At 44.2% G+C, this 24,613-nt stretch overlaps 1 long non-coding RNA gene across 1 annotated transcript; it reads left to right on the forward strand.

Annotated features, from left to right (window-relative positions):
* Positions 1–17,763: 17,763 nt before the first annotated feature.
* LOC109366850 (uncharacterized) lies at positions 17,764–23,197 on the forward strand. Its single transcript, XR_004159305.2, has 3 exons — positions 17,764–21,136; positions 21,232–21,401; positions 21,575–23,197. It is a non-coding gene; the product is annotated as an uncharacterized LOC109366850 (long non-coding RNA).
* The last annotated feature ends 1,416 nt before the right edge of the window (positions 23,198–24,613 follow it).

Raw genomic sequence — 24,613 nt, forward strand, 5'->3', positions numbered from 1 at the left:
CCCCCGCCGCCCCCCGCCGCTTCTCTCGCCGCGGGGCCGCGCCCCGCCCCTTAGCCCCGGCCGCTGTCGCTCCGCCAACGCGGGGAGAGTCGCCCGGCCCGGAGCTGTCCCTGGGTCTGCGGCGCGTGTGTGGGCGTTCCCCCTTCCCCCCGACCTCCTGGTTTCCTTCCCTCTCTGTGCCGCCTTTGTGTTTCCCACCCGACCCGAGCTTTGCGCGAGTCGCGAAGTCGCGACGTGCTCGCCGCGGCCCCGCTGTGTCCGGAGCGGAGGGGCAGATCCCGCCGGGCCGGGATGCCCTGGGCCCTGGGGCCTGCGGCGCGCGGACGCCGAGGGGGAGGAGGAAGGGTATTGGAATGCCGAACGCTGCCCGTGCTGGAAACGCTTTTTTATTTTTTCATCGAGGTGCTGGAAGTCCGCGTTCGCTCGGCTGCTTCGTCCTGCTCGTCCCTCACCGCCTTCCCTCGGGGCTGCGGGACGAACCGTGCCGCACGCCGCTAGCAGTAACGCCGCGCTCCGGCCACGGCTCGGAGAGGTGGCTGTGCGGAGAGCGGCAAGGGGTGCGAGGCCGGCAGGCCGCGGGGCTGCGGGGAGAGCTTCCCGTCTGCGGGGGTCGGGGAGGTTTCCCCTTAGAGATCCGCACTGAAGCCGTCACGGAGGAGAAACATCTCCGCTGGAAGAGGGAGATTCCCTCTCGTGGACTCCCTCCAGGCTCTCATATTTATGGAGATTCCAGCGAGCACTCCACCCTATTCCTCCTCAGTGCAAGAGCTGACACGGAGCCTCACACGGCGGTCACGTGAGCGAGTGCCGCATCTCAGCTGTGGAGCAGAGACTGGAAAACGGCAGCCGCTGCCCCTGCCTGGCTCACAGGCGTGTGTTTCACTGGTCACGCGAACAACTGGTGCGGGACAGACGTGTGTTTGTGTAGGCAGAGTCCTCAAAACGTCTTGGTAGGGCAGCGTGTAGGAATAGCATAGGAGGAGCGAGGTGATTCTCGGAAAGCAAGAGGAAGTTGTGAGCGTGCTTGTGTTCTCGACAAGTAACTGGACAGGGCTGGGCTGGAGCACAACTAGAGCACAGTGTGTGCAGGTTCCCTGCCTGCCGTTGGCACTCTATTCCTTTCCCTCTGTACCGGTGGAGTTCTGCAGACCGAAAGTATGACCAAGTGGCCAGGATGGGGATTTTATTTCTGAAACTTAAAAACAACAGTCCTGCGTTTTGGCTGAATGTCAGATAGGGCTCTATATTAAGCTCTGCATTACACAATTGATTTCTTAAGAATAGGACTTTTACTTACCTTTAAAACTGTGCAATATAAAGAACTGTTACGTTTATACAGTGAAGTTTTATCTATAGCACTGGCTTATGGACCTCTTACTGCCCTTTCTTGTGGCCTAGGATACACGCTGAGGTTTGTTACAGCAACTTCTGTTATCTTAGATGCCGATTTAACACTGGGGTGTTGTATTTTTTTTTTTTTTTTTTTTTTCCCCTTTCTCAACCATTCTGGTGCCTTCCATCTACTCCAACATTTAAAGAATTTCACTCACTCTCACATGGAACGCTGCTGGGATGTTTGAGAAAGGAGCTGAAAAAAGCAGTGTTCAGAATGGTATCGGGTAGAGCAGGGCTCACAAGAATTTGCTGGCTGGGACAGGTGAGGAGATCACTGATCTACACATGAAGGAGAATATAACCTTCATTTTTATTTCCCTGGGGATGCTTTGTTGCAGTATGCAGATACAGAGGAGTTCGTTTTTGTAACAAGCGTGGTAAAGCTCAGGTTCCTCGTGTATTCCAACACACGGTGCTTCTCCATCGTATCTGTTTTTATTTTTTATCATTATTGCTTTAGGAAGCAATAGGAGGAGAGCTTCAGAGCTGTACATGAACACAGATGGTATGATAGCACAGCGTTTGCTGCAACTTGCTTCAAGTTATGTTTGAGAGTTCATTTTTAACATAAGCTTTAAACCTTTATTTTGTAGAAAATTCTCTTTGAAATGGCAACCACCCAAATATAGAATACAGACTGTCAGAGGTACTTGAATGTTTTGTGGTAACACGGTAAAAAATTAACTGGTACTGGGAAAATAATAATTCTTGGAAGCGCATAAAAATTCTTGCAGAAGTGTATGTCAGATGAAGCATAGGTAAACATCTCTTTTTGGTATCTCCAGGAGGTACAGGAGAACCCCCTGTGAAGCAGGCTGCAGCACTGGAGGCAGCGTTAGTAGTTTTGCAGAAGGCAAACATCGGCCTTTCCATTCACTTCGTTCCATTATTTCTGGTTTTGGAGTGAATGGAACGTTGCCGCAACACCCCTAATAGCCGCTAAGCATAGTTTTGTTTGCTAACAGCCCCATGCGTCGATAGGCTCTGCACTCATTCACCTTTAAGTGGGCTACTTTTGCCAAACACCATTTCCACTTCTCTGGGTTTCACTAACGCTGCCATTTGAAACCGACCCAAGGAATTAGGCATTACTCACCTTTGCATATGCCGTCTCTCGAACAGATACTCTCCTGCTGTCTGCTATTCTTATATTTCCTGCACTTCACCCCCGGTGTGGAATGCTAGTTTTTGTCTTCTTGCTGCCGTTTTGACCAAGGAATTCAGCCTCTTAAAAATAAACGCTTTAAGCAGTTTCCCCTTTCTTCAGCAGCATTTTCTGTGCTGCCTTCCATGCAGCTCTTTGTTCGGTGACTTGCACTTTCACTATCTCAGGCTCTCAGGCACACTTGTCAGCAGCTGGGAGCTAGAACTCATTTGTGGAGTTAGACTTATTAGCATATAAAGGTATACATATGTATGCTTATTTACAGCGCTTCTCACTTTACTTTCCTCTTACAGAGAAAGAAATGGAGTGGAAAAAAATGAAAGCAGCCTCAGATCTCTTTCCTTTTCCCTGGAAGAAGCGTTCAGTTCTTTCTTCTTCCCTGTCATCGTTTTTCCCTGGAAGTATTTAGTCATTCTCCTCCGTGCTTAACTGTATCTGATTAAAAGTGGATGAGTAACAAGGGAGGGTTATCTGCTCAGTAGAGCGGGGGTTTTGGGGGAGGTTACTCTCGCTCCGGCCAGGAATTCGGATGGAATAGCTCCTACAAGTTGCTGGACTGGGAGGCTGCTGGATTTGGTGCAAGGAGGCAATTGCTGCTGCTGGAGAAAATGGAGATGTTCTGACTGACTGTTTTTTTCCTTGGAACGGGGACATGAGGAAAGGCAGCCTAGCAAAAGGCACTTCTCTTGAGACCGAGAGGTGATCCTGCAAATCCATGGCCTCTAGTGGGGGTGGGAAGGAAAAATGGCAGCTCTGTTTTGTGGGGTCCTTCTGTCTTGAGCCACTTTTCTAACAGCTGCTGCTCAAAATCTTTGCTGTTGTGAACTTGTTACATGCTTTTATGGCTGATTCTCAGGTTATTATGTTGTATATGGGGGTATCCTTTTGCCATTTCTTTTAGCTTCTGTAGGGCTCTCAGCTCCTTGCCCTCCAGTTAGCAAAAGCAAAATCTTCAGAGAATTACCACCTCTCTGGAATAAAACTTACATCAAAAGTTTTAGGAATCTGTCCTAGATACCTTCATTTCTTTCCATATCCAAAGCCTGTGACTTACAAGTCAAACTTTAAGCTTTACTGATGGCATTAGTAGATGAGATGCTTCATTCCGCTCTTATGTAGTCTGTTTGGGCTCTTGAATCAACTGACATGCTTTGTCCTCAGGGCATTCTTGTAGCCAAACAGAGACTTTACTGAAGGAATGATGAATTTTAGACTTTTTTTTTTTTTTTTTTTTTTCCTTGATGGTCTAAAGTGAGTCAGATTCTGACTCTGTGTCAGGTGCCAGTGATAAAAACATACACTGTGGATAAGGCTGCTATTTTCCATCACCAAATGGAAAGCAGTTACATCTGCTTGGTCTCACGTGCTCTCTCCTTCTGCTTCATCAACAACGTGCTGAAAATCTCTCTAAACCCCTCACCTCTCCATCCATAGTCCATTTTTATTAAAAACGATGCATCTAGCTGAAGAATCAAAGTCTTCCTTCCGTAATCTTGTACACTGGATTTAAATCTTCAAACACTTTTGGATATGGACTGATATGTGCATAGAGTCAGTGCAGGATTGCAAGTGTCCTTCCAGTTAGTTGGGAGTTAATGTGAGAGGCCTGGCTGACAAAGCTTTTGTGTGTGAAGTGTAGCTTCATGGGCGTGTGAGTGTGTCTGTGGCATTTGAGCACCTACATATTGAGTATAAAAACTACAAATTCTTGAATCTCTGAGAATTTATTTTGAGAACAAATGTCTTGGTGCTCGTGTATTCACTTTCCCATGGAAAATTCAGCTTGTTTCTGTGTTGTACCTGGCTTGATTTTGGATCATTAAATGCAAACTGAAAAGCTACACGGAAGAATAAAGTACAACACTTTTGAGTAAGATTGATTAATCAGACTATTTTGAGATGTAACTAAGGACTGTTTTAGGGATGCTGCTGCACTTATCAGAGCTGTGAAGAAATCAAATGAATGTCTTCAACCAACGACAAGAAAAAGGTTCGATGTGAGTGTTTGAAACCACTTGGCTAAACAGAGGCCTGCAAGTGAAATGTATGTGGTTTATATATCATGATTTTATTATGTTCTCATTTTTAAACTGATTGGCTAATGCTGAGGTTTTTGTGTGTTCCAAAGATATACTGAAAGAGAGTATCACATAGGTTTTCTTCTCTTTTTCAAGATGTATTGTGTTGAAATGAGCACACTTCGTTCTATGATGTGCTGGGAGCCTGACTGGACTTGGGTTCTGTGGTGCAAGTTCAAGTGAATGTGATACAGAATTGATGAATTCACCACACATCGGTCTTGTCCTGGTACTCTGCACGGGCCCAAATTACACCCTGGGTTACTAAATCCTGAGTAATTCTGTTGGTTTACAACTGAAAACAGATCTTTGCTTTTTGCAAACAATAGTTCCCATTGAGATTTGGGAACTTGGAACTCTCTTTAGTGTGTATTCATTTCCTTTATGTGTAACTGTTCTTGAGTGAGCAAGATAATTCTTAAAAAGTGTTACCAGAAGAGACAGGATGTCTTGAAGCAAACTTGAGACTAACATCATTCTATTATACTTACTTTGATTTATTTTTGGACTTTTTTTTAATTTATTTGAGCTTACTAGCTAATGTTATTTTAACGTTGATTGTCAGGAAGAAGGCTCCATACTGTCTTGTTTCATATCTGTTCTGTCACTTAATTGCAGTAATTCTTGTCTTGTATGCATTTATTCTGAATTAGTTTGTCTGATATTTTAAAATGATAAATTGTTTATTTTATTTACATTCTTTAGCAATATATGATGGCTGCTAGAGTTGAAGGCATCAGAAAAAAATGCTGATATGCTTGTAATTCATAAAAATGTAAGTTGCAAGTTTTGTAGGGTACTACTTGAGGATCTCTAAAGGAACTTGAGAATGAAGTAGTGTAGCTGCTATGTGATGTATGCAAACTCTCACTAAGTGCATGAAAACATGTTCTCTTGGAAGGAACAGGCAATGTGTTGAACCTATGTTTTTAAAAGGTAATCCAAGGAATTACTGATAATTACATATTTGTTTATTATTATACTAAAAATGGAATTATATGACATCTCAAAGATCATTTTGGGACCTACAATTTCTGGAGTAGAAAAGCCTCGGATGTATGGATAAAGGAGAATTTGCTGATACCTTTTATTTGGATTTTTCAACCCTTTGGTAAAATAATCCTAACAGGCTAGTGTAGAAATTCAGAATGCAGTTTGACAAGGGAAGCTTGGGCCCTAAGTGTGTATTTAAGGAACTTTATTCAAGTTACAGGCATTAGTAGCATTTTTATGAAGGTTTGCTTAATACTGTAGGAATTTATATTTTTCACTGTTAAAATCTCTTTGTTCCCTTGTTTTTGCTGCCGAGCATGTGCAAAACCATCTTGACAGCTCCAGGCTGCTAAACCCCAAAGAAATACATGAAATAAGCATTTTCATGCAAGTTTCCTCTCAACTGCCTGTCAACTTCAGTTTTGCATCCCAGCAACCAATTTCAACTCATTTTGTTTTATACTGACTACATTTATCACAATTTATTTTATATTCTTGATAGAGTATTGAAAGAGGCTCTCAGGGCCACAGATTGCTGCTGAAATGTTAGACAACATTTGGCACGAACAGGATCAGAAATTAAAAACTGGCAGTTTTTAGCCTGGTTGCCTTTGAAATTAAGTTTATGAGATTGTGTTGTTTATCTCTCTGTACATTCAGCAGTTCCCCTTAAACACTTTGGTACTCAATTTCAACAGATTTGAAAGATGAGCTGCAATCTCAAGATAAATAAGGTCTGTGAAAAACTACAGCTGTACAGAGGACAAGGAGCATAATTAAATGCCAGCACTGTGGAAAGGCAGGTGGAAGCTAGCCTTTTTATAGCAGTTGAGAGCAGCTAGCCAGCCAGCCAGAGTATGCTCAACGATTTTGATTGAGCATAGCATGTGCCCTACACGGAGGGTGGGTTTCAGAAGAGAACCTTAGATTAGAATCATAGAATCACAAGGATGGAAAGGACCTACAAGATCATCTAGTCCGAGCATCCTCTTATCACCACTACTACCCACTGAGCTACTAAACCAAGTTAGTGAAAGGTTATTATGGCAAAGGAGATTTTAGGAGGCAAAGAATACAAGTCCATGAAAACAGTAAATCAAACCCCACTTCATTTGATTTATTTCTTACAGAGCAACTCTGATGTCTTGTCTTTCGTCTTCTTCCTCCTTTCCTTCCTGAACACCTTCTTTCCTCCCAGAATCTCCGGAGTCTGTTACTATCTTTGTATTCCCCCTTGATCTCCTGGCTCAGTATCAACTCTTGTAACTTAACAGCATACAGATTTTGTCTGATTTAGTAATGAGGTCTCAGATATACTCTCTTGGGAGCCAGTTAATGGCTGTTTCTTCATCCAAAAAGTTCAACTGGGCAGTTAAGATGTGCTCATGTCAAGAGCTGTAACAAAACTAACTGGTACTGACCCCTTTCCATCCTGACTGGAGAATCTCCTGCTCTGGTATACACACTCATTAAATATCTGTCGATTCTTATTGTGCCCACTGCCAGCTACCCAACGTGTTAAAGATCCAGTTGTGTGGTGGGTCTAGAGGATCTAGTTTAGAGGAAGTTAACTAGAGTTAACAAATGTGCTTTTTCTTTCCTTTTTTTAAAATCTGTACTCACAAGTCAAATAGTACATCCAGCCCAACATTACAAAGTTTTTAGTATATTCCTCTACAGTATAGAGGTTTAAGACTGTCTCATAGGGTCTTTAGTGTTCTATAAAACACTGTGAGAGGTGTATTCTTTACAAATTACTTTAGCTTAGCAACAAAGAAAGACTGCTTGTCTCCTTTTGGTCTTTTCCTCAAGATGGATACCTTATCTAGATGAGAAAGTTTTAGAAGATCTTCTGTAGGCAGTTATCTTAACAGGACAGCACAACTGAGTTGATGTCAAAACAGAGAATATGTACACACATAGTACTGTCCTGTGATAAAAGCTGCTCTTCTGCGCAGCGTCGCTGCTTGTGAAACCTGACTGGTTTTACATAATAGTAAAACCCCAGGAAGTATAAAATTAGTGGAAGTGCTTGCAATGTGGCCTCGTTACCCTTTTACAGTTGTTTAAAGCTCAGCAGCAAATCAACATTTACTCCCAGTCCTGCAGAATAAGGTTCTGTAGGGACAAAGCTCTCAGACAAATGCCTTTGGCTGTATAGAAGACACCCTGGACTGAAGAAGGGACTGAGATCCCACTCCGTTTCTTGCAGGCCATGGCCAGAGCTACCAAACCAATCTTTCTTGTCGTTTATTAGCACAGACTGAGCCATATGCTTTGGGGAAAATTTTTGAAGTAAAAACTCCAGGCATAAGGTCTTAAAGGGGAGCTACACTTTTTTTCTCCCCTAACTTCTGGATTCTCTCGTTTTATTGAGGTTTTTATGTGAAGTAAGTTAATTGCTGAAGGAGACTAACAAGTTTATGGGTGCTGTTACCTCCCAAATAGTTAATGCTTCACTTCTCAGTTAAGCATTCATGTTTTTTCTAACTTGGTAGGCCTCTGGCTAGGCTAATTAAGAGAGCAGCTAGGCTGTAATCAAATGATCTCTATGATATGATAAGCAACAAGCAAGCAGCAATAGTAGCTGTACAAGAACTTCAGAATGCCGTGAATACCTCACAAAATTCACCAAGTGTGTTGATCAGCTCCAGATTTTACCACCTTGTTTCCCTCATACTTCATTCACAGGAAAGGTATCTGTGTGGCTGGTGATACTTTTGCAGGCTCATGCCTGCAAATGCAAAAAGACACATGGAGACAATAGCGAACAGAAAGACCTGCTAAGCTGGGCACTGAGGTGCTCACCAGTGCCAGTTTTCAGAGACAGTGCTTTGTACCAGGAAAACTCATAATTGGGGGTTGGATGCTCTTCTAAGGAAAATAGGGACATTTTTGCCAATGTGCAATGATAGGTGGAGGGACAAGATTTGGGGACAGAATCTAAACCCCTAAAACGTAGAAAATGTTCCAGCTACTGTGAAAACAAAAAGGAAGGAGGGTAATAAAAGAAGTCTGAAGCATTTTTAGCTTCAGAATTCAGCTGCGTAAAAAGAAGTAGTAAAAATCACAACTACAGATGAACTCCGTAGATGATCTTACAGGATGGAAAGAGCTGTACTGCATCCTGTGAGCTACCAGAAAGCAGAGGCACATGGGGGAGTTAATAAGCAGATCATAACATGGTAGATATTTGGAAGAGCTATGTTCAGGCAGGAGGTTCTGTGCTCTGTGGAGCGTACTTGAGTCCACGAGTCAGTGCTGTCTATGCTACAGCTGTATTTAGCACCAAACATACAGCTATTACCACCAAGTCAGAGCGTGGTGATAGAACAAGGGAAAATGGCTTCATGCTCAAAGGGGGTAAATTTTGGTTAGATGTAAGGAAAAAGTGAGGGTGGTGAGGCACTGGAACTATTTGCCCAGAGGTGTTGGTTGATGCCCCATTCCTGGAGACTTTCAAAATGGGGCTGGATCAGGCCCTGGGCAACCTGATCTGGCTGTGGTGTCCCTGTTCACTGCAGGGGAGTTGGACTAGATGGCCTTCAGAGGTCCCTTCCAAATCTAAGGATTCTATGATTGTTTGACAAAACAAGTTGTTCTCCAGGCTGGTTATTTTGTCTCCTACAGATACAGGTGGTGATGAAACAAACGTGGTTAAGAGTTTGATTTCTTCTGAAAGATTTAAGCTCTTGGTGCACATGTACGTGGTCTGCAATGCCAGACCTTCCCCTGAAACAGGCAGACACAAGGTTGGGGAAGGCTTTTCCTCCAGATTCTCGGGGAGAAAATAGGCTGCCGTCCCTGCACCTGAGCTGTCCGTTGAAGACCTTTACTGCCACTTGCGCAGTGTGGGATTTGGGAGTTTGCTAGGCATGCCCTTCTCACACAGCCCCTGGCACCACTCCTGCATTCACAGAACAGTTTACATCTCTGGATTGTCACCTCTCCAAGGTGACCTCACCTAAGAAACAGCAGCTCAAGGGGGATGTTCAGAGAGCTCTGCAAAACATGCATTTGGCTATATGCCCCATTCAGCTCCCTTTTTCTATGCCTTGGTGTTTATGCATCAACCAAAAACTCCCCCTCCCCCCCCATGATCTTCCTCCCACAGACCAGCGTCGCTGGGTGCTTTTGGGCTGCTCCTCCCTTCCTCAGCCAGCCTTCTTGCTCTGACAAATGCTCCCTTGGCAACAATAGCTCCCTCTGGGTCCCTCCCAGTCTGTGGTCATGGCTACTGGGGTGTGCGGCGTTCTGCCCACCTGAGTCAGAAATGCTGAGCAGCTCTGCCGACAGCAGAACAAAGAGCAACTCATCGGCAGGCTTGTGCTCAGGGCTGGCTGTGTGAACTGCTGGCCTCACTGCTGCAAACTCTCCGATTATGTTTTGCAGTTCTGAAAACCAGTTCAAATTTAGGAGTCTGTCATGCGTGTAATTTAAAACTGCCCCTTCTTCAGAGAAAAAAATAAATTACAAAAATAAAAAAATGTTTCTCTACCTAAAAAGTGACCCTATGTGATATTTGGGGAATAGAAAAGGATCCCCAAATGAGGCTATGAAAATATGCAGTATATTATTTTGATTCAGTTTTTCTAATAAATTATTTATCTATAAATGTTTGAAAGGATTTAAAGAAGTCATATTATTTATTTATTTATTTATTCTTTCATTCATTTTTTCTTCTAGAGCCTTAAAATTGTAAATTTTGATGGAAATTGTATCTCCATGTTTGCTAAAAATCTTCCTTTTCTGTGGCTTTTCAAAGGGCTTCCTTTGAAACAAAAAGATGCTCTTCTTGTTTGCAATTTGAGGGGAGAATTTTCAATGAATCTCTCTGAAATGTTTTCAGAGAAGGCTGACTGATGAGTCTGCACTGATATTGCAAAAACAGGGCCTGTGAGCAGTGCAGAGCTAGCAGGTGCTCATTCTGTTACTTACCCATTCACTGTGTGTGCTTTTTTTCTGAATCAAGTGCATGTGCTCCTCCAGCAACACACCTCTTGCATCTTCTCTGGAGCACACGTTCCTCAAGTGAGCAGCCTCACACACTGTGCTGGCTGCAGTACTGAAGGGAACACCTTTTATCAGGGTGGGGAGGTACTACCATGTGTGTTTTTTGTGTGGAGGTGAAAGTGACAGATTTCTGCATTTCTTTGTCTTATCCCATCTTGTTTTTATGATGAATTAAGGCTTGATTTGTTATCTGTATGTTGGTTTCAGTCTTTCTCCATACTGTTCACTGATTCTAGGAAGGTGCTATGGAACGCTGATATTCCTTGGAAAGTTAACCAGAGCTTATTTGATTTGCACAATAGTATTCACTGGATGAGACACCACGAGGTTGTGACCCTGGCCAGCATCCATGATTGATCTCAGCAATCGATATTCTGCTGTTCATTTTTGTACAAATATAATAATAATAGAATCATTTGGTTTGGGAAAGACCAGTAAGGTCACCTCATCCAACCATTGACCCATTCCTACCGTGCCCACTGACCACATCACTCAGTGCCACATCTCCACATCTCTTGAACACCTCCACGGATGGCGACTCCACCACCTCCCTGGGCAGCCTATGCCAATGCCTCGCTACTTTTTCTGATAATAGTTTTTTCCCGATATCCAACCTAAACCTCCCCTGTTACAACTTGAGCGCAGAACCCTATCAGATTTTAGCTAAAGGTCTCCTTATGGAGCCCAGTATCAATATCCCTATAGAAATGGATTTCTCTTCTGTAAGATGGAGTGAATTGAATCTGGGTCTAACACATTCTGGGTAAACGCCCGTTGAAGAGCTGAGTTAAGGTAATAGGGAAGAGAAGACAGGCAACTTTCTGAAGGCATCTAAGGCCAGGCAGAATGGGGCCCTGGGCAACCTCATCTAGTGGGTGACAACCCTGCCCGCAGTAGGAGATTGGAACTGGAGGGTCTTTGAGTCCCTTCCAGCCTAAGCCATTCTATGAATTTACAATTCTATGGAATTCCTTCACTGTTTGAAAGGAAAATGTTGCTCTTGCACTTGCTCTTCTCCCAGCTCACTTCAGAAGAAGCGTCTGGCTCTTAACTCCAGACAAAGAGGGGCTCTCTCCCTGGTGCCAGGTTGCAGCAGGACTGAGGCTGCACCACTGACTTTGTACAGCGGACCTGGCAGCAGTAGCATGCTCAGGGTATGGCCGGTGTGGCTCTGATGGGGCTGCATCATTCATGGAAGGCAGAAGGGATCCGTCTACACGTGCCTGCACCAAAATCTTTCCAGAACTAGGTAAGAGGTGGGTGGGAAGGGAAGGGAGGTGTCTGTGCTTAATGCTGAGGCTACATGCATACTTAGAAGCTTCCGTGTCTGGGGTCTTTCTTCCTGTATTGCACGTAAACAGGAGCCTGCTCCAGTTAGCCGGCAGCTGCATACGGGGAGGGCTGTGGGTTGTCATTGTAATTGCCATAACACTGTGTGTAAAGATGTCAGCCTGTACCGAGACCCAGTTAGGCTGGCAGCACAGCAAGCTGGAGCCCCTGGAGAAGCAGAAAGATAGATGACTTGCCTGCAGTTAAACATAAGTCAGTGGCAAAAAATAGTACCTGGTCTCTGGAATGAACAACCAGCATGGGATCAACCCTTCTTGTCTTGTGCTTCCTGCAGCTTGCAGATGGATGTGACGGAAAGCTGAATTGAGATCTGTTGGGTCTAATTGAGCCTTAATTATAATACATTAAACAATTAAAATAATGAAGATCAGGCATAATCAATTCTCAATACAAAGAGATTTAGCAAGATTAGGCATTTAAAACTGTACAGATGATGCCATTAATCTTGGAAGAGCTCCAATGTAAACAATACAATTCCCAGACAGCTGGGAGGACAGCAAACCAGAGGTAAGATCAGATTCCCAGCAAAAAGTAGATAGATTTTTTGCTTCCATTTTACAGCTTTTACATGAAAGCAAAATACTGTACATATCAAAACACATATAACATGATTTGAGTAATAGGAATTGTGGATTTCAGGAAAGCAGCTTGTAATGCGTGGTGAATTACGTATGCTACTGTACTTCTCGTTTATATGTCTGAGAGTTATGCAGTTCTTTATATTAACTTTGGCACTGAGGAGGATGGCTCTGGCTGAACCCTGGGAGCAGAAGGTGCTCTTTGTCTGTGAAGCAGGTAGAGTACTGTGAGAGATGAGAGGGGACTTTGGGCCCCATGCTCGTTCCTTTCCTGACCTCTCTGGGGATCTCATCATCACTTTTATCAGCAGGAATGCATTTATGGCACTTTGTCATTGGTGAAAAAAACCTGCTGTGTGAAGCTAGGCTCCCCCCGGAACTCCAAAGCTGATGGAAGGAAGGTCCTGGAGCCTGGGCATAAAGCAACCCAAAGCTGTTTGTTAGAGGCAGAATGAGGTGTGACAACTGTAATGGGAGAATGGGTAAATGTGACCAAAAGCCCGGCCTGGAGTCACAGGTAAAATGATTTTACCAGAAAAGGAAATTCTTTTTAAAAAAGCCAAGGAACAAAGACATTTGAGGCATCCTCTGGGAAATAAAGATGAGCAATCTGACTGTGGGTTTTCTTTGTATAATCGAACGCTGTATTCCTGGAGGGTTCTTTTTATTTGGTTCTTTGCTCTCTCTGATTCCTCTCGACAATGTACACAAGCTGCAGCACAGAAGAGAGAGATAGTCAGGGGGAGATAACAGGGTACTGAGAGAATGTAATTAGTAAGTCCTTGAGGGACTGAGGGGGACTATGGAGGATGAGGAGCAAAAAGAGATCCTCCTGATGTCTGAATGTATTAAACGTTTCATTGAAGGAAGGCCAAAGAGGCACCAGAAGCAGTTTATAATTTTTGGAAACCTACAAAAGTGTGTTAGGCAATACATTCTCTTTTCTCTTTTCATTTCACCGTAGCAAAACTTAGTGCTGCACCACTTTCAAGGAGGAGAATTTGGGCCAAGGATTTAGCAACGGTCATCTGAAGAACTCAGAAAAAGCAAGGGATGGGGAAAACAGAGCAAAGGAAGAGACTGGTCCCTTTCACAGCAACCTTCTTTTACAGCTCCTCAGCAGGCACGTGCGTGAGCTCCTGCCAGGGTGGGTGCCACACGCACTGAGACCAGAGTGCTGCAGACCCGTGCTCCGAGCAGGTGGCAGATGGACAGGAGCAGTGCTGTGCTGCCTGACTCCAGGCTGACCCAGGAACCCAAGATTTTTGGCATACTGGTCTTGACCTCTCCTTTCTGTCCTGTCAGCTGTTATTTCCCAGTGCCCTTGGATAGGCTGAATTTACTGTTCCTGATGGCCTTTATATAGTTCTCCCCCCCCCATACTTCTGTTAGGCTTTTAGATCTTTGGGTGAATCTTGGAATTGCAGATTAAAATCCCGCATCTCAGCTTTTATTAAAAGATCTGTTGAGGTCCGGATGTTGCTGAAAGCCTGATATTCTGCACCATTTACCGGCTGTGAATTATGTAGATACTCATATTTTTAATTTCCTTTCATTTAGTTGTGTGTGCAGGACCTCTGTCATGACCAGCAGGGAACTCTCCTGGGTACAAAGAGGCTATTCAGCTCCTGTGCCAACCCTGGCTTGTAAAAGCCTGACAGCTCTCAACAAACAAAGCCTAGAAATGTTGCTATTAAAAGCATTTATTGAATAAATCCATATGTGACAAAATGATAGCTGCAAAAAGCGGTGGAATTGTTTTTTAATGGATAAATCTTATTTGAAAAGTAAAGCAGAGCTGCAGAAGAGCTGCTCAGAGAACAGTCACCTGAGGATAGAGCTTTGAGCAACGTGGGAAAAATTAGAACCACTCTGAACAATATAGAAGATAATAGTTTGCAGAACACGTCTGCTTTGAGTGGGAGCTTTTATGTAAAGAAAAGAGAGGATAAGCCTGGCTTTAACTTTTGTGTTTGAATGCTCTCACAAATAGAGGTAGGAGAACAAATCTTCATTCCCTTCAGCCAAACCCACGGCAGCTGGAAACAGGAGGACCCCTGTTCTGCATAGGGTCGGTGGGCTGCAAAGGGCACCGTGAGCAGACCCCTGTCTCCCAGCCAGCTGTGTGATGGGCTGCAAGGCCTTACATCTGCTTTCACATCTTGACTGTGTGTCGAGACACCACTGCAGTGTGCCCTGCCTGATACTCTCTCTTCTCCTCTCGAGAGGGAAGGAAGAGAGGTGCCTGCCCAGGAAGGGGATCTGTATGGCTCTCCCTATCCCCACGGCACAACACTACCCCTTTGCTCTGCGCGCAGCCCTTGCACATGAGGGAGGCAGGGTGCTGAGCTCAGGTGGCTGCAATCTCCTTAGAGGGTGGAGTAGAGGAGCAGTAATTGTGTAAGTGCTGTTATAGCAACTGAGGAGCAGCTCTGCTGGAAATCCAGGATTGCTATGGGAGAGGATCCCATTTCTATGCCTCTCTGCTTAGACCTCCTTAGCTTTGGTCTTGCTTGGGTTCTCTGGACACCAAATAAAAAGAATACCATTCTTTGAAAAGAGGCATCTGGACACTATTTAGCCACAAAAATAAACCAAGAGCGGCTATCCCAATTGTTTCATAGGTTGCTGAAAAGAATCTGTTCTGATGGGCTCTTGGCAGGTGACATCTGGGTGTGGAGAGCCCTTTGCTGGGACTGGCAGAGGCAGATGCCGTGACCTCGAGGGACAAGAATGCCTCTATGGGAGCGAGGAGTCTCCAGTGAGGGCAGACTGCTTCCTGACTGCTGCTGATGTATGTGAATGCAGGATGGAAATGCTCACACTAAGGCAGGAATTTCTTGGCACTTGTAATGTCCACATTAGGGAAATGTTTTACATCACTCCAGGGATGGTCTAGCTTGTCTGGTCTCTTCAAAGAGATTGTTGGAGAAACTATGAAAACAGCATATCAGGATTATAAAAGTTTACTGGAGGATCAAATAGAAATGAAAGGGAGAACAGAAAAATGTTATGGAACAATTAAAACAAATAATATTGGAAAACATAACAATGGAACTGATCCTTCAGAAATCCTCGATGAACATCACAAGAAAACTGGGATTTAAGAGGATATTTGGGAAGTAATTGAGTTCAATCTAGTGAGGAACAGATTTTTGAAGTCAAACATAGGAAAACAGGCAGAAATGCCTACTATGTTTGGAATATTACACATGCAGGTGCAAGTGCCCAATTTAGAAATGAGTTTCTGACATTCCTGCTAGAAGCAAGTGAACGTTTGTGTGCATCTATTGCTGCAGATCAGCATCGTCACGTAAGACTGTCCTGCTTTTGGAAATGTCAAAATTTTATGGAAAAAAGTGCCCTCTCCTTAGTTCCTGCTCAATATGGAATGCCTAATAGTAAAATTGTAGCCCTCTTATATCAAGATAGGTCTATACTGGCTTTTCTATAATAGCAGTTTTCGCGTCTATTGCTTCCCAAAGTGGTTGTGATATATCATCAAAGAATGTCTTGTGTTCAGTGCTCACAAACCAGCCTTTTATCAGAAAACATCTACGTGAAAAAGAAGAGTTTTACAAAATCAAGGCTATTTAAACTTTAAGAAGTGCCTGGGATCCTTAATTTCTGCTTTACTCTTCAAACCAAAGAGATGAGTAAAAGTCAAAAAACTCAGTTCAGCACCTTGCCCACAGAGAACAGCTAGAAAACAGACAGTGGAGGCACTTTGTGTGTATTACACCTGCAGAGTCTCTCCCTTGCGTTACTGACATGTTCTGGCCCCAGACTGCAGCAGCTGCTACCCCATATCAGGAACTCCTCTCTTTGCTGCATGACTTTCTCCCCTCCTCTGCTCAGTGTTTCCTGTTCCAGGGACAAAACGCCATGAGATGCTACCACTGGGATGAGCAGGAGGGCTCCATGGTATGAGCCAGACTTTCAGCAGTAACACCATGGTTTTGCTGGAGGAGGAGCGCTGACAGCCTGGGCAGCGGCTGCTGTGTGGGGCAAAAGCAGGGCCCCATCCCACAGCAGTACTTCTGCCTTCTCCCTTCCTATCTGCAGCAGAGGCAGCAGGCCTGGTTTTCCGCCTCAGTGCTGCCCTTCCTTCCCCTTTCCTGTGGCAGGAGCAGCCTGAGCCTGTCCCCTTGTCCCCTAGCTAGCAACTTTCAGTTGCTGGAGCTCCTGAGAGCCTGGAGGTGGCTCTGCCCCAATTCCCCATGGCCAAATGTGGGTGGCTCCTGATGCTGGGGACTCACAGCCACATGCTGTCCTCAGGCAGTGCACAGCAAAGGTATGGCCCTGTCTATCTTCTGAGTTCTTAGGGAAAAGTCAGATGCTTCTGCTAAATTAGGATGCCGAGCTCAAAGCTGCATTCCGCACATGCAGTCGGGCCTCTTGGTTACACCAAGGTCGGTGAGATTGGAGTGCTCAGCCCAGCTCAGCCCACAGGGATTTCACTAGCAGCTCACGGGACTGGCCTCCTCACTGCAGAATCTGCTGAGGAGCTGCTGCCCCTCTGCACAGCCCTCACACAGCAAACTGCCTCTTCTGAGGATTCAGACAGCCTGCCCCGGCCTTGAACCTACATTACAAACTAGGGAAAACACCAGGCTCGCATATCTTTGAAATCACATCGAGTCTCGCATTGCTCTATTTCTTCCTACAGTTCCCATTTGTGTGCTGTGACACTTAAGGCCATCAGACCCCCGAAGCAGGAGTCTGGGCAATTACAGATGGTGCTGGCTGTTCTGAGAGCCGAGCTGTGCATAGGCAGCTCTGTCCCCGCATGTGCCATGGCCAGGCAGTGCCTTGTATGAAGCCCTGAGATAAGTCTTTCTGGCCAGTGCAGGGTGACGTGTGCAGGACTCCTACCATTGGGCAAGGCCTGGGACTGCAGTGCTCACTCTCATCTCCAAATTCTCCTTCCACATCCTTGCAAGCCAAAAAAGTCTTCTAACACAGAAAGCACAACTTGAATCTTCCGTGCAGAAATCCTACCTGGATCTCTGTTTGCAGGCTGCTTTCCTTCCTGTCCTCTTCACATGGAAGGCTGCTGTGTAATGTTATTTATTAACAACCCATTGGGAATTCAGCAGGATTAGTTATAATTTTGCTTGTATTCTTAAACACATTGTACCTGATTTCACTGCTCCTGGCAGATGCTAGGAATTCAGCCTTGTGGTGCTGGTCAGCAGGGTGAATGCTTTGCCTCTGGGCTCTCAGTACCCCCAGAGTGTCTGGCTGTCCCCTGAGGTAGATCCTAACTCTGGGCACCCCAGTCCTGGGTCTGTGCCAGCCCCCCAGTAACAGGGCCAGCAGAAAGAGAAGTGTGCAAAGGATTCTAACATCCGAATTTCAGCAGTTTTTGCATGGATATAGGGAGCTCTAAGCAGAACTGACAGGTTGCAGGGGCCTGGACCTGCGTCACCCTCAGTCATTCCTGGCCAGGGACAAACCATGCCAACAGCCATCACAGAATCGCCTGACGCTGTGTGGCAGAGACCTCAGTGTGACCCAGGAGATGTAATTTGTAGCACAGCCAATCTCTTTTCAATCACGGAGTCATCCTTCCTTCCACGCCTCCATGTCACTTGTTTCAACAGTGGCAGTGTTTCTCCAACACGATGAAATAAACATGTGTAATATAATTATTATTTTTTGAGTTTATCTAACCAAAGGATTTGATAGGAGCCAGATAATAGAGTAGAATGCCAGTCTCAAAATCGTAACTTTTAATGTTGGGTGAAAAATTAAACCTTTAAAATAGATATTAAATTTGAGAGAGGCTGAAAAAGTTCTGTTGGAACTTGGAGGAGTTTCAAACGTTATTTTTAACCATAGACATTCAGCTCTTATGGGAAACAAAACTTAGAAGGACAGATATAATTAGGTCAGATATTGAGAAACTTATTATGCTTTGCTACAGATGATCCCAGGAGAATGTAACTTAAGCCCTTTTTTTGTATTAAGATTCAATCATGGTTCTTCACTTTTTTTTTATGCAGAGTTCTGTTCAAAGAATAAAATAAAGTAGGAGAGAAATATGCTTTGTATTGCTAACTGCTTCAGCATGTGAAGCAATGAATGTTTGACAAGAAATCTAGGGACAGAAGGCAAGATTTGTATTTCATTTTGTACCAAAATACATAACATTATGCTAGCATCTGTGCCTGCTTTTGTTCACTGTGTAGAAACGTTGGTACACTGATGGTACTGGTACCTGCTGGGATGCTTGGCATCTCCAAAGCATCACCGTGTGAGAATGAACTCTGCCTAGCAGCATGATTACAACACAGATATTCATACTATGAATGGGGAAACTGAGGCAAAGAACTTGATGGTCAATGCCAAATCTGTCTCACAGTTGCAGTCAGGACCCTACAGCTTCTACCTTTTACTCCTTTTGCTTCTGCAGAGACAACTACCTTCACATGTGAAATGTACATCTCGTATATAACCACAGGAGAAAAGCCTCTATCAAAAGAAGAAACGAGCCAGTAGGTGGCTGATATCAGGTACTGCTAACACATGGATCTGTCATTACTCATAGCATTTGTCATGTCTGTTACTGAGGAACACTGTTCCTTACAGTCGGTGTCTAATTTGCAGAATGCTGGTTTTCCCAGCAGCTCCATCAATCTGAGGGAAGCTTTGATGAGTTGCCTGAGGTGAGACATTGCACATCACTCATTGTAAAGCCTGCTCAGAGAGCAGTGGAAGTGGACTGAGACCGTGGTAGGCAGGACCTGAGCACCAAGATTTCCTGGCACAGCCCCACTGGCTCAGGAGCAGGAAAATCAGTATTCTCACTGACACAGATTTGCTGGCACCTCTCCTGGAACCCACAGTCAAAGTAGACACAACATATACAAGCAAGAGAGCCTTCTGGCTAGATAGCTCACGTTTGTTAAAAAGATGGTTCAACTGTATCGGCCGCAGGTCTCCATTTGCTGGTATGAAATGTTTCTCCATCCAGCAGGGAATTTGTGTGCTCGGCTATTAGCAAAACTTCTGCTGTTCTACATGGATTCTCAGCAGATACTGAAATGCAGATTTTTACCGTTAGAGGTGTATGTGGATTTGGAGTTTGGGTCCAACATTTCATAGTAGGTGCAGGAAAGTGAAGGAGTCTCTTCCTGTTGCCAGACCATGTACTGAGAAGCCACTTTTTAATCCATCTTGAATCTGAAGTAAGATTGTCAAAATGCATAATTTTCTAACATAAGTAAAAGCCTCATACGTGGCCTATAAGAAATCTTCATCAGGGCAGGGTGCTGGAAGGTAACTGATTCCTGCACTGCATTGGAAAGTGTGTATCTGTGGGAACATCAGAATTCTCTCCCTCCCACTGTTGCCAATATTCAGGACTTTATTTGTGTTCTGTACTTGCAGACAGTAGAGACAGCAGCCAGTTTTCCTGTCTGCATTGGGAGATACTAAAGTTGATGAGCTGTTGGTAATTATTGCTTATGACTAGAAGGTAGTGATATTTTTCTTCATCTTCAAGGTAGTAAGTGGCATCAAGATAATTCCCTGGAATAAACATTTTATTCTTACTTTCCAATGTAAATTGCACTCCTTTTGATGCAATAGATTGCAACTATTTCTTCGAGCTATGGAAAATTTGCAGTAAGCAATGAAAGCCTCAGTAGTGTACTTGTGTTGGGCACAAGTTCCTCCCTGTGTTTTGTTTGCTGAGTTTGCGACAGGGGCCATGCTAAAGAAACAAATTCCTTATCAGCAGTGTATGAACTGTACAGCAAGTTTTGTTTTTCCACGAGGTTCAAGTAGATCTGGGTTGATGTCTCCCAAACATACTATTTCCCATGTGCCAACATATAACCTCATTCCTCTCCAAAATTCACATCTGTTGAGTTACTCAAGCCCAAAAGTAACCTTTCTAAGACTGTGCAACTCTTGGTAATGTCCATATCCTAAACTAACAAATGAAAACTTGTTGACATTAATACTGGTGGAGAATACGTGTACCCTCCTATGCTGAGTAACCCTTCAGTCACACTTCTACAGCAGTCCTTTCTTTCCCAGCTGCTTCTCTGCTCTCAGTCATCTGTCAAGTCTGTCTCAAGTCTTGGCTTGTACTGCCTGTACAGTTCTGCAAAGCAAGTGAATTCCCTCACTCAACGTACACTGGCTGAAGGAAGGTGGAGTCTTTCTCTTTTTCTAATGGGAGTTGGTATAACTTTTCTCAATCTAAAAAAAACCAAACTATTCCAGCTAAATTACTGGGGGGGCTTTTTTTGTGTGTGTGTGTTGTTTTTTTCTTTCTCCTTCTGCATCTAGAGTCAACTTCATGAAAATATAATCTGGATGTGTAACTCTGCACACTAACGACTGATGTAGCAACACTAGCTCTCTCCTGGCACAATGGCTGAGCTCTGAATTTGCCATTTGGGTGTTCCCTGCTGTAGGCAGCCTATGTTTCTGGAATAGTGGCAGGGGAGCAGACTATACAGAAAGCAAACTCTACCTTGGGTTTTCAGGACACTCAGCTAGAAGATGTTACCAGGCAAACACAGAGCTTCATCCTCAGGCTTTGACAGGTAAAGTTGTCTTCCTTTTGATCCTTGAAACATCATATTTCTGCTAGTATTCAAGGCAACCAGTAGGATAGCTTCTTGCCTTTTCTATTTTTCAGGAGAAAGCAAAACCAAAATTTGATACCAGAGAGACACTGTCTATTTGAAATAGAGTCAGCTTTTGAAAACAAGTTAAAAGTCATCTCCTTGCCAATTTTTGTGGGTGTTCATCCTGCCTGGATAGCAAGAAAATTCCTGCAGGGAATCTCATGAATGTCAGAGCTAGCAGGTAACGAAGAGCTAAGCTCCTGTGAAATTTCTTTCTTCCTTCCTTTGAGGAGGAGGAGGAGAGGGGAGGGCAGATGGTAACTCTTCACTGGAGCACTGTGTGTATGTCTGTTTTTGAAGCTTTACCTCTATAGAATTGATGTGTTTGACTAAAGAATTGCATTCTTCCTACAGAAAACAGAAACAAGATATCAGCATGTTCAATGGCTGCATTCTCCTGAGCGGAGGAAAAGTACCTGGGAAAGCAGTGAGAGGAGAGATGAGGAGCTGCCTGCTGCAGAGAGAACAGCTGGCTAGAAGAGAATGTATCAGGACAACTGCCAGCATACTGAGCGAGAGGTGTTGGGAGTGTTTGTTGTTCACACTCAGCAACCTGATGTGATTTACTGTGCTTTTATTTCATCTCTCTTCAAAGATGTTATGTCTGTTTAAATACAGTTTTCACTCTGTTGCTCACTACTGGAGATGCTTCACTCAAGGAGGCCCAGGTAATACAATGCAGCTTCTCCCTGGAAGCCCAAAATAATGTTTAAATGACATTCTGCAAAGACTGTAAAAATTGAACGCAACCTCTGCTTCGTTAGTCACTTTGTGGCAGAACAGCAGGAAAGCCTGTCTGAACTTGAATCTTATTGCTGTATTTAGACGTAATTTTTTCACAGTAAAGACATAGCCTTGGAGTCCATCGTCCCAGAATAGAAGAGGATGTCAAAAACACTTCTAAGGTATTATTTGTTCATTAGACTCTGATCATACTCTAGGGAAGACAAAGCAGTACATCCTTTTCAATACAAGGGAAATATTTCCTTTTTCCTAAATTTAGGGGGTATAAATTGAGTTTATTTCAGCTGAATGGGGAGTCCATCACACTGCAGGGGCCAGCAGAGCATGGTGGGGTTGTTAAAAACATATTTAAGTCTGTGCTAAATTCACTAAATTTTACTAGTTTCAGCAGCCACCTTTCTGAAAACACTGTATTTCAACACATGCGAAATAAAACCTTATTTTTTTCACATCAAAAAACCCTTTCCTTTCAAGTCTTACCTAACTTATTTTAGTGAAAATCAGCTTATCTCTCCAAAATAAAACATGTCTTCTGCCATTATGCCCAGCTCCCATGTTTTGTTTCTTTGCTGGCTTTCACTTTTACCATGAGGGGTAAAAAAGTTCTCAGTCCAGAGCAGCCACAGATCTTCTGGCTCTTTATCCATTGGGCGAAAGCAAAAACTCAGTAATCTGTGAAGTTGGGCAGAACCGAGGGTGTTCATCCACTGTGGGCAGGCAATGCTGCTTCCCTCACAGAAGCAGAGCACACCATCAAACAAGAACTTGGAGAGCCCTCATTAACACCTCAATGGAGTGTTGATTAATTGGGTTAATTGGCAGTCTGAGCCATGAAATACAATGTCATGCTGAGGGCCGGCCTGGAAGAATGAGACCTGGTAGGGTGCAAGTGGTTCTAGCTGCCATTATGGCCTCCTGACCTTCCAAAAGCTTCCCCAGCCTTGAACTGGGAAGGTCATAGCCCACTGCCAACCAAGGGCAGCACAAGGGGCTGGAGCAGCTGGTGGGCACCAGGACATGGCAGGCTAGGCTGGTGAGCAGAGCATTGACCTGAGAGGGGAGGAGACCAGGAAGGTGATGTGATGGCCATCCCATTTTCAGGAGGAGAAGGGCACTGAGCAGTGACCTTGGTACGTGTGAGGACCTGTCTTTGTAGCTCATTCTAGGAGTTACAAAGGGTGAAAACAGTGCTTTCAGATTGCTGTCATACACTTAAATAAAATCGGTTTAAGTGCTAGAGCGGTGTGTTTTCCTTCCCTCTTCACCTGCCCCATGAGATATTTCTGGTGTTGCCCTCTCCCTATGGAAGTACATGACGTTTTCTAGCAAGTTCTGGATAGGAGGTAACTGAGGAAAACTATTCCATTCAAGGAGCATGAGGCTGTGGCAAATCCAGGTCATGGCCTACCCAGTCCACATTACTGCAGGGATGCTGGCTTATTGTTTACATGGCAGCAATGTGCAGAGGCCACAAAGAGTCCCTGCTCTTCCCCTCACAGTCCCAGTACATAAGGCCCATTCTGCCCCTATGGCTTTGATTAATGCCAAATAAGACCAGCAGGTGTCACTTCCAAGTGTTGCTTCTGTGGTATGCAGCAGAACAATGTTAACACAGGAGAGTTTTAACCAAAGCAAGCAATCAAGGGTACAATAAGGAGCATTACATTTGGGTGTTACTATCAGCCAATTGGATGTGTTAGTGGGAGTCTCACAGTTCAGGCAGTCCAACTGCCAGAATCTATTGTCAGAAAAGATACCCGCTGCTGCAAGAGGCAGAGGTGGCACTGGGAAAGGCCAGGAACCAGCATTGTCAAGATGGGGTTTGTGTCCATGTGGCTGCCTAGCTCCTGTTTTGCAGCAGACAGCAGAGAGGGATGGAGGGGGAGAAGGGAAAATGAAGCTATCCAGAGAAGAACAAAGTGGTCTGAAGCTGCATTTTCTTCTTGCTGTCTCATATTACTACAAGACAAGGTCTTGAAAGGTGAAGGAAAGAAGTCCTGGAGACATCTCATTGCTTCAATTTTATGGTCAGGGGAAAAAAAAAAAACCAACCCAATTATTTATTTAATTCTGACAAGTCTGAAGCAATTCACTCTGTTTTTGTGTCTATTATCCTGCATACAAAGTCCTCAAAACCCTTGCCTGTTTCTTTCTGTTGGGTATAGCTAAAGAAGACTCAGGGCAGTCCCACTGATTCAGCATGCAGCTACTCTGATTCTTTGCTTCTGCTGAGGTCTCAGCAACACACGCAGCAGTTGTGGAATGCCTATCCTGCTTTACATTCAATCCTTAGCTTATTCTAAAGCAACTTTCATGTGTAGACAAGCCAGGGCAAGGCTGCAGTGCTAGCTACCCTGTCTTTCTGTCTTCAGAAATCCTCCCATGGGAAGGCAATGCTTTATTTCCTCTTTAAGGCAGTGATTTGTCTCAGTATATTCCACAGCTGCACAAAAGGCGGGGAGACCAAACATCAGGATTTGCTCAAAATGAGATGAGCTGGAACTGGAATAAGCAAATCAAACTCCCTTCTTATGAATGTATCACCTTCCATTGCAAGATGGATCCAAACAAGAATACTGAACGCAACTCCTCTAATGCCAGAGAAATTCAAATCCAGGTCTAACTTAGAAACCTAGGAATGAAAGGTGA

The sequence above is a fragment of the Meleagris gallopavo genome, chromosome 3, assembly GCF_905368555.1.
Source record: "Meleagris gallopavo chromosome 3, MGAL_WU_HG_1.1, whole genome shotgun sequence".
Taxonomy (NCBI): Eukaryota; Metazoa; Chordata; class Aves; order Galliformes; family Phasianidae; genus Meleagris; species Meleagris gallopavo.